The following is a 17663-nucleotide window of genomic DNA, read 5'->3' as shown; positions in this document are numbered from 1 at the left end:
AGCTAGATATGATTTAAACAAATCTAAATGATAGGTCTAGGTGAAAAAGCCTCAAAACTGAACAATGACGTAAATAATGGACCCTCAGATTAAAAGACGAGTGCTTTACAGACTGAGCTATCTCCAGGTTCTTTCTAAATGCACTTTTGCAACATTTTCAAAAAAAATGTCTCTGTCCATATTTAAGTATACTCAGAAAAATTATCATTCAATATGACTGTTCAAAGCCAAAATCAAGCACATAATCAATGATTTGTCGTGAATTTGGACATATTCAAAGACATGTTTTTTGTTTTTTTCTCTAGTGTAAAAGAGCATCTTTTACTTTTACTAATCTTCAAGCACAAGCAGAGATTTAAACAATACAAAGTGATCTGTTGAGATTTAAAAACCTAGCGCCTGAACAGGGACTTGAACCCTGGACTCTTAGATTAAAAGTCTGATGCTCTACCGACTGAGCTATCAAGGTTCCTTCCAAGCAAACTTAGCACATTTTTCAAGATTTGCTTCCAATTCATCTAAATGTATCTTCAGATATGTTGATTTTTTTCATATGTGTGTACAAACCCAAAACCAAAGCCAGCACATAGTCTGCCAGCATAATGAGGTGTGAGAATACATCTATTTTTATACTCTATGTATAGGAAACAGGGGAAGAGGAGTGATGAGTATTCAGCCCAGTGAAAGGCTATCCGATTTGGGCAGTTAAAGGCAGGTGAAGCTGCATCATCAAGCGATTGATTTAGTTTACTCCAAAGCTGAATTCACATTCACATCGCTCAGTATTGATTCATTTTGACTTTCATATTGGTGCTGCTAAATGTGCTGCAAAGAAAAAAAAGTAGGAATCACTCTGATTCTGTGAGTTTTTTATGGGAGACATCATAGCTGCTAGTTTCCACCCATCAGCTTAAAGAGTACTCAAAGTTAGACATAGAGTCTACAGAGGGAAAAATGCAGAAAACAAGTCATAAAATTGCCAAAGTAGTGTTAATCCTCATATCCACATGACATTTATTTCTGAAAAGCTAGATATGATTTAAACAAATCTAAATGATAGGCCAAGGTGAAAAAGCCTCAAAACTGAACAATGACGTAAATAATGGACCCTCAGATTAAAAGACAAGTGCTTTACAGACTGAGCTATCTCCAGGTTCTTTCTAAATGCACTTTTCCAACATTTTCAAAAAAAATGTCTCTGTCCATATTTAAGTATACTCAGAAAAATTATCATTCAATATGACTGTTCAAAGCCAAAACCAAGCACATAATCAATGATTTGTCGTGAATTTGGACATATTCAAAGACATGTTTTTTGTTTTTTTCTCTAGTGTAAAAGAGCATCTTTTACTTTTACTAATCTTCAAGCACAAGCAGAGATTTAAACAATACAAAGTGATCTGTTGAGATTTAAAAACCTAGTGCCTGAACAGGGACTTGAACCCTGGACTCTTAGATTAAAAGTCTGATGCTCTACCGACTGAGATATCAAGGTTCCTTCCAAGCAAACTTAGCACATTTTTCAAGATTTGCTTCCAATTCATCTAAATGTATCTTCAGATATGTTGATTTTTTTCATATGTGTGTACAAACCCAAAACCAAAGCCAGCACATAGTCTGCCAGCATAATGAGGTGTGAGAATACATCTATTTTTATACTCTATGTATAGGAAACAGGGGAAGAGGAGTGATGAGTATTCAGCCCAGTGAAAGGCTATCCGATTTGGGCAGTTAAAGGCAGGTGAAGCTGCATCATCAAGCGATTGATTTAGTTTACTCCAAAGCTGAATTCACATTCACACCGCTCAGTATTGATTCATTTTGACTTTCATATTGGTGCTGCTAAATGTGCTGCAAAGAAAAAAAAGTAGGAATCACTCTGATTCTGTGAGTTTTTTATGGGAGACATCATAGCTGCTAGTTTCCACCCATCAGCTTAAAGAGTACTCAAAGTTAGACATAGAGTCTACAGAGGGAAAAATGCAGAAAACAAGTCATAAAATTGCCAAAGTAGTGTTAATCCTCATATCCACATGACATTTATTTCTGAAAAGCTAGGTATGATTTAAACAAAGCAAAATGATAGGTCTAGGTTAAAAAGCCTCAAAACTGAACAATGACGTAAATAATGGACCCTCAGATTAAAAGATGGGTGCTTTATTGACTGAGCTATCCAGGTTCTTTCTAAGTGCACTTTTGCAACATTTTAAAAAAAAATGTCTCTGTCCATATTTAAGTATACTAAGAAAAATTATCATTCAATATGACTGTTCAAAACCAAAACCAAGCACATAATCAATGATTTGTCGTGAATTTGGACATATTCAAAGACATGTTTTGTTTTTTTTTCTCTAGTGTAAAAGAGCATTTTATTTCTCATGTCAAACAAGTGAATTAAGCATGCAACTAATCTTCAAGCACAAGCTGAGATTTAAACAATATAAACTGATCTGTTGAGAATTAAAAACTTAAAGCCTAAACAAGGATTTGAACCCTGGACCCTCAGATTAAAAGTCTGATGCTCTACCGACTGAGCTATCCAGGCTCCTTCCAAATAAGCTTAGCACATTTTTCAAGATTTACTTCCGATTCATCTAAATGTATCTTCAGATATGTTGATTTTTTTCATATGTGTGTACATACCCAAAACCAAAGCCAGCACATAGTCTGCCAGCATAATGAGGTGTCAGGTTACATCTCTTTGTATACTCTATGTATAGGAAACAGGGGAAGAGGAGTGATGAGTATTCAGCCCAGTGAAAGGCTATCAGATTTGGGCAGTTAAAGGCAGGTGAAGCTGCATCATCAAGCGATTGATTAAGTTTACTCCAAAGCTGAATTCACATTCACACAGCTCAGTATTGATTAATTTTAACTTTCATATTGGTACTGCTAAATGTGCTGCAAAGAAAAAAAAGAAGGAATCACTCTGATTCTGTGTGTTTTTTTATGGGGGACATCATAGCTGCTAGTTTCCACCCATCAGCTTAAAGAGTACTGAAAGTTAGACATAGAGTCTACAGAGGGAAAAATGCAGAAAACAAGTCATAAAATTGCCAAAGTAGTGTTAATCCTCATATCCACATGACATTTATTTCTGAAAAGCTAGGTATGATTTAAACAAAGCTAAATGATAGGTCTAGGTTAAAAAGCCTCAAAACTGAATAATGACGTAAATAATGGACCCTCAGATTAAAAGACGGGTGCTTTACAGAATGAGCTATCCAGGTACTTTCTAAGTGCACTTTTGCAACATTTTCAAAAAAAAAGTCTCTGTCCATATTTAAGTATACTCAGAAAAATTATCATCCAATATGACTGTTCAAAGCCAAACCAAGCACATAATCAATGATTTGTCTTGAGTTTGAACATATTCAAAGACATGTTTTTTGTTTTTTTCCTCTAGTGTAAAAGAGCATTTTATTTCTCATGTCAAACAAGTGCATTAAGCATGCAATTAATCTTCAAGCACAAGCTGAGATTTAAACAATACAAAGTGATCTGTTGAGATTTAGAAGCTTAATGCCTGAACAGAGACTTGAGCCCTGGACCCTCAGATTAAAAGTCTGATGCTCTACCGACTGAGCTATCCAGGCCCCTTCCAAATAAACTTAGGACATTTTTCAAGATTTACTTCCGATTCATCTAAATGTTTCTTCAGATATGTTGATTTTTTTCATATGTGTGTACATACCCAAAACCAAAGCCAGCACATAGTCTGCCAGCATAATGAGGTGTCAGGTTACATCTCTTTGTATACTCTATGTATAGGAAACATGGGAAGAGGAGTGATGAGTATTCAGCCCAGTGAAAGGCTATCAGATTTGGGCAGTTAAAGGCAGGTGAAGCTGCATCATCAAGCGATTGATTAAGTTTACTCCAAAGCTGAATTCACATTCACACAGCTCAGTATTGATTAATTTTGACTTTCATATTGGTACTGCTAAATGTGCTGCAAAGAAAAAAAAGAAGGAATCACTCTGATTCTGTGTGTTTTTTTATGGGGGACATCATAGCTGCTAGTTTCCACCCATCAGCTTAAAGAGTACTGAAAGTTAGACATAGAGTCTACAGAGGGAAAAATGCAGAAAACAAGTCATAAAATTGCCAAAGTAGTGTTAATCCTCATATCCACATGACATTTATTTCTGAAAAGCTAGGTATGATTTAAACAAAGCTAAATGATAGGTCTAGGTTAAAAAGCCTCAAAACTGAACAATGACGTAAATAATGGACCCTCAGATTAAAAGACGGGTGCTTTACAGAATGAGCTATCCAGGTACTTTCTAAGTGCACTTTTGCAACATTTTCAAAAAAAATGTCTCTGTCCATATTTAAGTATACTCAGAAAAATTATCATCCAATATGACTGTTCAAAGCCAAAACCAAGCACATAATCAATGATTTGTCATGAGTTTGGACATATTCAAAGACATGTTTTTTGTTTTTTTCTCTAGTGTAAAAGAGCATTTTATTTCTCATGTCAAACAAGTGCATTAAGCATGCAATTAATCTTCAAGCACAAGCTGAGATTTAAAAAATACAAAGTGATCTGTTGAGATTTAAAAACTTAACACCTGAACAGGGACTTAAACCCTGGACCCTCAGATTAAAAGTCTGATGCTCTACCAACTGAGCTATCCAGGCTCCTTCCAAACAAGCTTAGCACATTTTTTAAGATTTACTTCCGATTCATCTAAATGTTTCTTTAGATATGTTGATTTTTTTCATATGTGTGTACATACCCAAAACCAAAGCCAGCACATAGTCTGCCAGCATAATGAGGTGTCAGGTTACATCTCTTTTTATACTCTATGTATAGGAAACAGGGGAAGAGGAGTGATGAGTAGTGTTGAGCGAGCACTAAAATGCTCGGGTGCTCGAAGCTCGGACCGAGCTTGCCGTGATACTCAGTTGCTCGACCCGAGCAACGAGCCCAATGTTAGTCTATGGGAGACGCGAGCATTTTTGCGGTGGCACCCCCGGCAGTCTTTTAAAAGCCTAAAAAGTGCCCAAAACGATAGTGACAGTGCTCAAATGACATGGGGACAGCATGGGGATCGCCCCAGGAAGCATTTCTGACCCCCAGGTCACTGCTGTCAACAACGTGGTCAGAGGTATTAAGCCACTTTTACAGGCTCACAATAAAACGAAAGTAAAACTTTTTTCCTGTGAAATATGTTAAGGAACATCCTTTCCAGGGAAAAGACTTGTGTATAAGTTAAAATAAATGACCAAAAACAAAAATACTCCTCCACACCTTCGGCTATGTTCACAAGTAGCATTTTTTATGCGTTTTTGCACTTTTGTATTGCTTTCAACTATGACAAATGCATTCACCGGGAAATGTCATTTTAACATTTTACAACCTTATCTGGCCATGTGCTGTGTGACACATGCATAAAGTGCTGAAAAGACATGGGAACAGCATGGGGAAGACCCCTGGAAGCATCTCTGACTCCCAGGTCACTGTCTAAAAGTGTGCCCATCATAAGTGATCCTTGCCGCATCAGAAGATGCAGACTTGCAACTATCCCCATGCAAGTTCTAGTCCCAGGGCAGTGTTCAATTGTACCTCCCCCATTCCTTGCAATACAAGCGCAAGTATGCAGCCTGCCACCCACCCACCCCCAGGCTGCAATACCATACTGCTTGCTTGCTTGAACTTGAAATTGGGCCTTTTAGGCATGTGGAGGCAGAATCTGGCCACCACTAGAGATGAGCGTTGTTCTACTCGAACTGTTCGCCAATCTCAAATTCTAGCTGTTTCGGGCGGTGTTCGAGCCGTTCGGCGAACACGAACAATTTGAGAAAAATTCGGCTGTTCGAGGTTATGTTCGATAACTGTTCGTGCACCAAAATCATAACTGGATTTTTTCTCAGTAATGATGAAAATTAATGTTAATACGCAGTTTGAGTGTACAGCGGGGTGGGGGGAGGGGCAGGGGATGGATCTCTGCAGGAACAATGAAGATCTCCATTTTTTTTTCTCTTTCCCGCATTTGCAGTGGGGAGGTGCAATCTGTCAGCCTATCAGCAGCGCACACACGGAGCGAAGTGCTTTTTTCACACAAGCAAGGGCATGTGTCATTGGCAGTGTATGTCACATGTCCTTGCCCTATAAGACCAAGCCATTTTCCCCGTCGCCACCATTTTCTCACTGCTGCAGCTGCGTGTTAGACGGCACCGCTGTTGCTGTGTGCGCTATACCTTGTTAATTTCAAGCCAATTTTCGCACAAATATACAGATAGCTTGGGAGTAGGGAATAGTTGTGATTGCAGTCCTTTTAAGGACTAGGTTACAGCATTTCCTACGACTTTTATCAGGGAGGTCTGTGCTCTTAAATAGATAGGTTGTGGGAGTAAAGACTAATTGTAATTGGAGTCCTTTTCAGGACTAGGTTACATGAGTTCCTATCAGTTTTTGCCAGGCAGGTCTGTGCCAGTGCTGTGAAAGTTTTTTTCACAGCATTTGGCTGAATCTAGCAAAGCTAATCCTTTTTGGCCTATTGCAGAGTGTGTTAGTCAGTGGAGTAGCCTATCTGTGTTGCAAGATATAACACCTGTGTATAGAATACCAATTTTTTTACTGCACCTAGTGAAGTAAAATCTTTTGGGCATAGCATCATTCTATTAGTCCATCTATACTGACCTCCATCAGGTTGCAAATTAAAAATAATTTTTTTCTGCATCTAGCTCTGAAAAAATATTTGGGCTTCTAGCAGTGTGTGGGACTTGTTCTATTAGTCCTTCTATACTGACCTCCAGCAGGTTGCAAATTGAATATAATTTTTTTCTGCATCTAGCTCTGAAAAAATAGTTGGGCTTCTAGCGGTGTGTGGGACTTGGTCTATTAGTCCATCTATACTGACCTCCATCAGGTTGCAAATTAAAAATAATTTTTATCTGCATCTACAGTACCTCTGAAAAAATATTTGGGCTTCTAGCAGTGTGTGGGACTATTTGTATTAGTCCATCTATACTGACCTCCATCAGGTTGCAAATTCAAAATAATTTTTTTCTGCATCTAACCCAGCCAATAGTTTTGGCCTAATACCACAGTTTGGCCACTCAGCTCTGCTCGGTTACCATCCATTGTTTTTTTGTGCAAACAACTCCAGAGTTGTGAATTAGTTAACCACCAAAATGAGTGGAAAAAGGCCTGCTGCTGGTGGAAAGGGGAATAGGCGTGTTGGGAAGGGGAAAAAAGGTTGTGTCCGTGGGGTAGGTGTTAAAGCAACAGTAACATCTGCAGAAGAAAGACCATCTTCCAGCCAAACTAAAATGTCTACTTCTTTTAGCGGACAATGTGATAAGATCCCTTTCTTACGGCCACGCCAATCGCTACAAATTCCAGATGAGGCACAAAAACAGCAGGTGCTTCAACGGATATCAAGTGCTCCTTTAAGTGGGCTCTCCTCCACATCAACTTCAACATCACAAATACTCCAGTCCTCAAAGGTGTCACCCAAATCGCACTTGCTTCCTCACAGCTCCCAAATCTCCAGCTGCCCGTCTGAGTATGAGGTAGAACAGATGGTTGAGTCTGCAGAGCTGTTTACTCATACTATAGCCTGGGAATCAGAGGTCGACTCCAGCGCTTCTGTGAATCCAGACGAGGAAATGATCTGCACTGATGCCCAGAATCTTTATGAGTCGGATCCAGGACCAGACGCAGAAGGTTCTGACCATAATGTAGACCCTCATTCCCAAACTGTAACTCCTGTTGGTGGAGACAATGAGGAAGACGATGATAAGACTCAAATACCTGATTGGAGCGACAACTTTAGTTTTTTGTCAGGGCAGGAACAGGTTGGCTCTGAGGACGACGGGTGTGATAACGCACAGGGTGATGATGATGAGGTCGGAGATCCCACTTACTGTCAACCCACAGTCAGCCAAGAGATGAGGTCAGCAGAGGAGGTGGAGGAAGATGCTAGTGACGACGAGGTCAGGTTGCGCCTTCCTGGACAGAGACGTAGTACTGGAAGCACGTCAACAACTGCATCCTCAAACACAACTCTGCCTCTCACCACAAGTCGTGGTGGCTCTTCAGGTCGCATGGGTGCTAAGCCTTGCATAGCGTGGGCATTTTTTCAGATCGATAAAGATGACCCAACTCGTGTTATCTGTAACATTTGTCAGCAAAAGCTAAGTAGAGGCCAAAAAATACATAGTTTGAGTACTTCATGCATGAACCGGCACATGGACATGAAGCATAAGTTGCAGTGGGAAGCTCAGTGTGCTACAATGCGGCCTAGCCGGCCGGGCCAATCACCGTCTGCCATATCTTGTGCATCCGCGGCCTCTTCATCCTCTGTGACTGGGGGGACAGCAGTCACACCTGTTTTGGGGCGCAGACCTGCCACCTCTTTACCCGCAACAGCCAGCGTGATTGGCAGGTCATCATTTTCTTTGGAGGTGGTAACACCAGCTGGTGTTGAGCGCTGTCCGACATCGATAGCACCACCTTTGGATCAAGGCAACCTAACATGTCCGCCTGCATCTTCCTCACAGACCGGCAGTTTGCCGGGGACACCCTTATCAACCCCGTCTAAGCACAATAGCCAGCCCTCGGTCCCTCAGATGTGGACAAGTAAAAGACCATTTCCTCCTAGCCATGAGAAAGCTAAGAGGTTGAATTTCACCATCTGCAAGCTTTTGGCTACAGAAATGCTGCCTTTCCGCCTGGTGGACACAGAGGATTTTCGAGACCTTATGTCCGTCGCAGTGCCCCAGTACCAGATGCCCAGTCGGCACTACTTCTCAAAGAAAGGTGTGCCTGCGCTCCACCAGCATGTCGCACACAACATCACCGCTTCTTTGAGAAACTCTGTGTGTGACAGGGTGCATTTCACCACAGACACTTGGACGAGTAGGCATGGACAGGGGCGTTACATGTCGCTGACTGGGCACTGGATAACTATGGTGACAGCAGGACAAGGGGCTGCTGTCCAAGTCTTGCCGTCCCCACGAGTTGTGCGTCAATCCTCTTTATGTCAAAGTTCCTCCACTGCTTCTGCCTCCTCAACCTCCTCTCGGTCTTCCACCTGCACCCAAAGCCTGTCTGGTCATGCCACAAGCTTTCTAACTGCGCAGAAGGGATCCTGCACACCTCCTTACTATGCTGGCAGTAGGGCTCAACGTCATCAGGCGGTTTTTACATTGAAATGTCTGGGAAATGTGAGTCACACAGCTGAGGAGTTGTGGTCAGCTCTGGAGAACCAATTTCATGAATGGTTGTCTCCACTGGACCTGAAACCAGGGAAGGCCGTGTGCGACAATGCTGCAAACCTGGGTGCGGCCCTTCGCCGGGGCAATGTCACACACGTGCCTTGTATGGCTCACGTGTTGAACCTGGTTGTCCAGCAATTTTTAACCCACTATCCCAGACTAGATGGCCTTCTGCAGAGGGCACGGTCGCTGTGTGCTCACTTCCGCCGTTCGCATCCCGCAGCTCAGCGACTTACATCTCTACAGAAGTCGTTGGGCCTGCCACTTCACCGGCTAAAATGCGATGTGCCTACCCGGTGGAATTCAACTCTGCACATGTTGCAGCGACTGTGGCAGCACCGACAAGCCCTGGTGCAATACGTTCTGATGTATAGCCTGGGCCAACGAGATTCAGAGGTGGGGCAAATCACGCTGGAGGAGTGGTCTCAGATCAGGGACCTATGCACCCTTCTGCACAGTTTTGAAATGGCGACGAAGATGTTTAGTGCTGACGATGCCATTATCAGCATGACTATTCCGGTGATTTACATGCTGGAGCACAAGTTAAACAGAATTCGGAGTCAGGTGGTGGCACAAGAGGAGGTGGAGGAAGTAGAGGAGGAGGAGTTGTATGCGGAAGGGCTAACATCTGCAAGGTCCAGACGGTCGGCAGCACCAAGGCGGCAGGCATGTGAGGGTGGGGGAGATGGTTTTACCAGGGCGCATGGTAGCAGCCAAACTAGTGAGGAAGGTGCAGGAGCCCAGGAAGAAGTGGAGGATGAACTGATGGAAGACTCATCAGATGAGGGAGACCTTGATCACATTTCTGTTGTGCGAGGTTGGGGGGAGAGGACAGAGGAAGGAAGCATGATTGTTACCTCGCCACCAACACAACAGGGACTTGGTGCTCCTGGATGCGCAACACACATGAGTGCCTTCTTGCTGCACTACCTGCAACATGACCCTCGAATTGTGAGAATTAGAAATAATCCTGACTACTGGGTTGCCACACTGTTAGATCCCCAGTACAAAAGTAAATTTGCAGAAATTATTCCTGCCATAGACAGGGATGCACGCATGCAGGAGTATCAACAGAGACTGTTGCAGAATCTTACATGTGCTTTTCCACAAAATACCAGTGGTGCACGTAGTGAATCTCACAGTTCCAACTTGCCAACCGTGGGACCGTCAAGTGTTCAGCACTCAAACCGTAACAGAACCACAGTATCTGCTGGTAACATCAATTTTGCGGAATCATTTCACCACTTTTTTAGCCCATCCTTTGCAAGGCCACAGGAGACAAGAAGTCTGACACATAGTCAACGCCTAGAGACGATGGTACAGGAGTATCTCCAAGTAAACATTGAAGCCACGACTGTGTCACTGGACCCTTGCTCTTTTTGGGCTTCCAATCTGGATAAATGGCCGGAGCTAGCCACTTACGCCTTGGAGATCTTGTCATGCCCCGCAGCCAGCGTTCTGTCTGAACGTGTGTTCAGCGCTGCTGGTGGTGTGCTGACAGATAAGCGCACGCGGCTCTCCACTGATAATGTAGACAGACTCACGTTCATAAAGATGAACAAATCATGGATCCGAAACGACTTTTCTACCCCTGTGTCATCCTGGGGAGAGTAAAAGCTTGATGATTGGTTAAAATCACCCTACCAACCGTTTTAAGCTTTCAAATTACTAATCATGTTTATCTGTATCTTGACTGGAAAATAATTTGGGCTTTGTAGCAGTGTGCAGCACTGATCCTATTAGGCCATCTATACTAAAGCTTCACCAGATTTAAAATTAAAAATAATTTTTAGCTGCATCTAGCCCGGAAAATAATTTTGGGGCTCCGAGATGCGCAAGGCACATAAGTGCCTTCTTGCTGCACTACCTGCAGCATGACCCTCATATTGTCAGAATTCGAAGTAATCATGACTACTGGGTTGCCACACTCTTAGATCCCCCAAACTTTTCGATCAACCTTTTCATTTTAATAAAGACCAAAAAAATGGTCATTTTTGAAATTATAAGCATTAGCAGGTTGTTAGAAACTGAAATCAAACAGTTTTCAACTCAAAACTTTATTCTAGGTGATGTTACATTTTCACATAGGACCCCTTGTTCGAAAGGAGCTTCTGAACTCTCTCGTCCATTGAATTTGTCAGGTTTTGGATGGTTTCTGCTTCAATTGTTTTGCATGAGGACAGAATACCCTCCCAGAGCTGTTGCTTAGATGTGAACTGCCTCCCGCCATCATAGACACTCCTTTTAATGATGCTCCAAAGGTTCTGAATGGGGTAGAGGTCAGGGGAGCATGGGGGTCACACCATAAGTTTGTCCCCTTTTATGCCCATATCAGCCAGAGATGCAGATGTTTTATGTGCAGCATGAGATGGTGCATTATCATGCAGAAAAATGATCTTGCTGTGAAATACACGGTTCTTCTTCTTGAACCATGGCAGGAAGTGCTGTTTGAGAAAATCCACATACATTATGGAGTTCATCTTTAGCGCCTTCAGGGATCCTAAAGGGGCCGACAATCTCTCTCCCCATGATTCCAGCCCAAAACATTACTCCACCTCCTCCTTGTTGGCACTGTAGCCGTGTTTGCGTGGGGTGTCCATCAACCAGCCATCCTCCACTCCATCCATCTGGACCATCGAGCGCTGCACGGCACTCATCCGTGAACAAAACAGTTTTGAAATCAGTCTTCATGTAATGTTTGGCCCACTGGAGCCGTTTCTGCTTGTGTGAAGTGGATAGAGGAGGTCGACAGGATGGCGCATGCACAGCTGCAAACCTCTGAAGGACCCTGCATCTTGTTGTTCGGGGGACGTTGGAGGCACAAGCAGCTTCAAAAACTTGTCTGCTGCTATGACAAGGCTTTTTTGCCGCTGCTCTTTCAACCTGACGTAATTGCCTGTAGGAAAGAGTCCTCAATTTGCCCTTATCAGCACGCACACGTGTGTACTGTGAATCAGCTACATACTTCTTGATTGCCAAGACACTTCATCCTGATCATCGCACAATGTTGATTGTAGTCATGCCTTGACCTAAACACTCCACAATTTGTTGCTTCTCAGCAGCCGACACATCCTTTTTCTTTCCCATTTTGGCAGAAAATGTAGGCTGCTTAATAATGTGAGAGAGCCTTCTTAAGTAGTCTTGCCTTTCATTGGACACACCTGCCAAACTAATTAGCACAGGTGTCTGCAATTGCTTACAGTGATATAAAGAGCCCTGACACACATCCCCATCAATGAGTTTAACTGACAAACAAACAAATTCTTCCCTTATCACTCCTAAACACTTTTTGTATAATAATTTGGAACGCAGTGTACATGTGCTTTTCCACAAAACACCAGTGGTTCACGTAGTGAATCTTACAGTTCTAACTTGCCAACCGTGGTCTGTATGGAGTTGTTCAATAAAGGGCCCAAAATTAAGATAACATAGATGGGAGAGGTCTCTATGAATAGGAATTCCTAAGTATTTGATACCCTGTGAGGGCCAGGCAAAGGGAAAGTTGGACTGGATGGAATCCTATATGGATTTGGGGAGGGAGACATCGAGGGCCTCAGACTTCGCTGCATTGATTTTAAAATTTTACCATGTAACAAAGTGATCTATTTCAGCCATAACAGCATGGATGGATATATGTGATTGAGTGATATATACTAGGACATCATTAGCAAATAGAGAGCACTTGTACTCGGTGCCTCCCACCTCAATCCACCTAATATTGGGGTTATGGCGAATTGATGAGAGCAGGTGCTCCGTCACTAGGATGTATAAGAGAGGGGACAGAGGACATCACTGCCTTGTCCCATTGGTGATTGTGAAAGGTGATGAAAATGTTCTGACGCACCACCTGGGCCTTGGGACACCCGGAGCCGGACCCTTTTTGGTGGATGCTGGTGGTTGTAGTCTTCGTGGCGGCGACCCAGTTCCGTGGCTCAGGGCGGTCAAACCAGTGGCGGAACTATTTATGTGGTTTTCATGTTTAAATGTCCGACTACGCCACCCGTGGATTGCGGTCAGAGTGAACCGCCGCTACATGGCAGACCACTGAGGCTGGTGTTGTGGGTGCAGCAGAGCGTAGCATAACTCCCCATGGGAGGAGTATAGCCTCAGGGCAGTGTATGCGGAGGATGGGGGTGATGGTGCAGGGCAGCAGCAGTAACGACACGGAGTCAGTGATGCAGTTCAGGGCCTTTACTCACAGTTCTTATTATCCAGACCACGTCTGCAGGTAACGGCTGCCCACGTTGTACTGTGCTCACCAGGTGAGGGGCTCAGACAACTCCCAGATAACTTTGGAGCACTTCACAGGACCCCCTTTGTGTGTCCTTTGTCTGGCCTTTCTTACCAACACTTCTGTCCGGCTGCCTCGGGCCTCCTCTTGGTAAACTTGGCGCCAGTTTCCCTGACCCTATGTGGTGCCTTCCTAGCGGGTGTAGCGAGGGGCTGCGCCACATAAAATGTCAGAGCCTCCGGTTTCTAGCTGAGGGTTGTTTCCTGCCTCCACTAGTTCGGGGACCGGTCTCCCCCTTTGGCCTGACCCCTCCACGCAGGTGGATTCGGGCGTGCGGTGGCGACTCGCCCGTCCGCACCCCTGGGATCCCTTCATTCCTCGTTCCTGGAGCCTTCTCCGCTCCTCTTCCTTCCTTCTCCCTCTTCCAGGCCTGGGCCTCTGTTACTAGGCCCGCCTCCGGAGCAGAGCTCATGCAGAGCCCCTGCTCCCTGCCACTTCTGCTCAGACTTCTCTGCACTGAACTAAGATGGTGCCCACCTTTTATACTCCCTTCTCAATGCACCCAGGAACTGCTTCCTCCCTGCTCCTGCACTACAGGGTTCCCGTTCCTCAGTGTTCCCTCCCCCCACTCCAGCCAGGGACAGGGACTGTCGTGCCCATCTGAGGGGCAAATTGGTCGCCCTGCCCCACGGCAATGTGGTGTAATGCATGCAGGTGTCGGGTCCTGATCCACACTCCATCCTTACCTGAGAGTGAGATATCACACCTCTGGGTGAGGTGCAATACGTCTGTAGCAACCGAGCCCTCAGGGTGCTACAGTTCCATTTATCTTCAGCCTAGGTGACGTATTGCGATACAGGGCCGTGATTTTGGCTATAAATGGGTCCCCTAGACCCCTACCCCAAGCTTTTTAAGAGAATCATATATGGCGTGCCAGGAGACTCTATGGAATGCTTTCTCAGCATCCAACGAGAGTATCTAATTACAAATTTTTAACTGCATCTAGCCCAGGAAATACTTTGTGCCTAGTAGCAGTGTCTGCTAGTGAGCGGATTATCCCGGCTGTTAAGCAAGCTGCACCACCTGTAGTTTAGACACTTAATTTTTTCAAAGGAAATAATTCGGGACCATGGGATACTTAGTGAAGAGCATCAGGAGGCACCCCAAGGCATAGGGGCTGGGACTGGCAGTAGGATGCCTTGCGGTGGACAGCTGAGCTCAATCCTTATAAAAGCTTTTTAACTGCAGCAGCTTTAGTGGACGCTACTGGAGCTGGAATTACCGCGGCTGCTGGCATGAGACTTGCCCTCCAATAGATCCTTGTAAATGGATTTAAAGTGTATTCATTCAAATTAGAGAGACAATTTAAATTAAAAAGCTTAGAGCTGCCTCCACCACAGGGGGGCTCACTCGACCCACCAGCGGACAGGCACCAGTATTGGGAGAGGGGGGCTGGCCGTCAGGGTTCACCGCGGCTCTGGCACAAACCCAGCGACACGGAGGTGGCACGGGCAGGAGCGGACTGGCCGTGTCGGCTTCTCACTTTTTGGATTTTAGAAGGGCATGACATGCCTATATCTGTGTCTCCCCCTCCTTTTACTCCTCCACCTCTTTTATTTTCGCATGACTATATGTACTTGTCACTTTTCCATGTGTTAGTTATGTCTTCTGAGCAGTTTGTCAGCTTTTGGACACCTTTGAAGGTGTTTTCTATGTGTTTCTATGTGTTTTTGTTTGCCTGCCATTGGTTTTAACGGTGTTCGAAGGTGTTCGACGAACAGTTCGACGAACAGTTCGGCGAACACACGGGTGTTCGACAAACCGAACCGAACTCGAACACTACGGGGGTGGCTCAACACTAGCCACCACGTCATGGCTGTGTTGGCGGCCTGGAATCCATACTCAGTCCCCAACCGCCCCACGGCCGAGTGTCCACACGGTCCCCAGCCGCCTGGGGGCAGTCGGGTGTCCATAAACGGTCCCCAGCCGCCCCCATTTCTCCTTGGAACATCCCCCCACACACTTTTCTTAGCCCGGCCTGCTTTAGGCATCATTGGACGAGCCCACCAGAGAACCAGACTCCTCCGGTGGGCCCTGACTTCTCCATCAGTGGAGTTGAGAGTGCCAAGGTGAGGAGCATGATGATCATGACAGAAGTTAGCATCTGCTATGTTTTCTTTTAATGCAAGTGTAAGTGTGCAGCCTGCCACCCACCCACCCCCAGACTGCAATTCATACTGCTAGCTTGCACTTGAAATGGGGCCTTTTAGTTTAGAGGAGGCCGAAGCTGGCCACTACCTCATGGCTGCTTCGGCAGCGAGGTATCCATACTCAGTCCCCAGCCACCCCTATTTGTCCTGGTGTGCCTTATACATAAGATTAAGCGCGTATACCAAAACATTACCTGTGCCCTCCCCAGTGCATTTAGTGGGAAGGAGAGTCTATTCCGCTGTAGTGTGTGCATGCCAAACCCCTGTTCATGGTACATGCGAAGATGCCTCCCACCTTGCACCTGTCGTTGCAGACTTGCAACTATCCCCATTCAAGTCCTTGTCCCAGGGCAGAGTTCAATTGTACCTCTCCCATTCCTTGCAATGCAAGCGCAAGTATGCAGCCTGCCACCCACCCACCCCCAGGCTGCAATACAATACTGCTTGCTTGCTTGCACTTTAAATTGGGCCTTTTAGGCATGTGGAGGCGGAATCTGGCCACCACGCCATGGCTGTGTCGGCGGCCTGGTATCCATACTCAGTCCCCAGCCGCCTGGTGGCCGGGTGTCCCCGCTTGCTCCCCAGCCTCCAGGGGGTGGCCGGGTGTCCATACTCGGTCCCCAGCCACCCCTATTTGTACCGGTAACCTTTCCCACACTTTTCTTAGCCTGGCCTGCTTTAGGGCAGCATTGGCCGAGCCCACCGGACTATCAGACTCCTCCGGTGGGCCCTGGCTTCTCCATCAGGGGAGTTGAGAGTGCCAAGGTGAGGAGCATGATGAGGATGATAGAAGTTAGCATCTGCTTTGTTTTGTTGTAATGCAAGCGCATGTATGTAGTAGCGGCTAGGCCTAGGGAGGTCAGCGTTTTGGCGCATATCCTACCTCCTCCGAGGATTGCTGGATGTTTTCCTGCTACTATCCAAGTTCTATGACTCCCGTTAAAACAAAGCTTCAGGTGATAAATGATGGATGAGGTAGTGGCAAAGGAGAAAGAGCAGGAGGAACAGGGACCATTCACATCAATATCAGGCCAGTCAACCAGATATGTCTTGTAGGATATGTTTCTGTAACAAAAGGAGCGGTTCGGCTACACAGTTATAGGGCATACAGTGAGTGCAATGCCTACCAAAAATTTCGAGGCACTCCAATGCCCCTTGGAAATGACATGGAGGTCAGAGGGCGTTAACTAAACCTTTTTTTCCATTCATAGCAACTGGGTCTCCTGTGCACAGTGAATGGAATGCTTTCCAAAAATTATGAGGTACTGCAATGCCCCTTACAAGAGCCATGTGTGGCACCCCAGGGGTCTGGTCACCACAGTAATAGAGATTACGTCGGAGAGCAAGTGGGAGGTTTCCTGGTCAGGATCCCTTAAACATGCAACATCCTCCTGCCCCAGTCCTGGGAGGGGATAATTCTGCCCTTATAAACTGGATCTGGGGTGGAGTTGAGTGAGTCAGAGAACAGAGAACAGTCAGAGTCAGAGTGAGAGCAAGGGAAAGTAACAGCAAGGAGCTCTGTAGGAGCTAGGAGCTAAAGACGAGGGGCTGGAAGCTGAGCAGAGCTCGCCCTGGCAGAAGACAATAGGAACCGGACACAGGAGTCCGAAGCTGTGAGGACTTATATATCCAGCAGCAGAATCCAGCAGGGGATTTCAGGTCCTCTGGTCATAGAAGCCCGGAGGCTCAGTCACAAGCAAGGGACCAGCACCGCCGTCGTGGAGCGGAGGCAAGCAGAAGGCCCCAAGTCATCAGTCATACGGGTGAGCACTACATGGTACACTCAGGGACGTGGGCTACTTCTATCCGCTTACAGCAAGGTAGCCAGGAAGAGTGCAGACAGACGGGGAGGCCTACAACTCCACCTGGCCAGGGGAACTCCTGCTTGCTCACAGACTGACCAGGCCTCTTATGCTAGCCAGTACTCCCGGGAGGGTCTACCTTATAATCATCAGTAAAGACCCTGAACTGCACTGCAAAGACTCTGA

The 17663-nt window shown here is 45.4% G+C and overlaps 3 non-coding genes across 3 annotated transcripts; all 3 read right to left on the bottom strand.

Annotated features, from left to right (window-relative positions):
* Positions 1-2472: 2472 nt before the first annotated feature.
* TRNAK-UUU (transfer RNA lysine (anticodon UUU)) lies at positions 2473-2545 on the bottom strand. The gene has a single exon. It is a non-coding gene; the product is annotated as a tRNA-Lys (tRNA).
* Positions 2546-3523: 978 nt separating this feature from the next.
* On the bottom strand, positions 3524-3596 carry TRNAK-UUU (transfer RNA lysine (anticodon UUU)). The gene has a single exon. It is a non-coding gene; the product is annotated as a tRNA-Lys (tRNA).
* A 978-nt stretch (positions 3597-4574) lies between these two features.
* Positions 4575-4647, bottom strand: TRNAK-UUU (transfer RNA lysine (anticodon UUU)). Its single transcript has one exon. It is a non-coding gene; the product is annotated as a tRNA-Lys (tRNA).
* Between the last annotated feature and the right edge of the window lie 13016 nt (positions 4648-17663).

Source organism: Phyllobates terribilis, unplaced genomic scaffold (assembly GCF_046119375.1).
Source record: "Phyllobates terribilis strain yellow unplaced genomic scaffold, ASM4611937v1 Scaffold_1__5_contigs__length_1240528914, whole genome shotgun sequence".
In the NCBI taxonomy this organism is placed as follows: domain Eukaryota; kingdom Metazoa; phylum Chordata; class Amphibia; order Anura; family Dendrobatidae; genus Phyllobates; species Phyllobates terribilis.
This window is presented reverse-complemented; position numbering and strand designations above follow the sequence as displayed.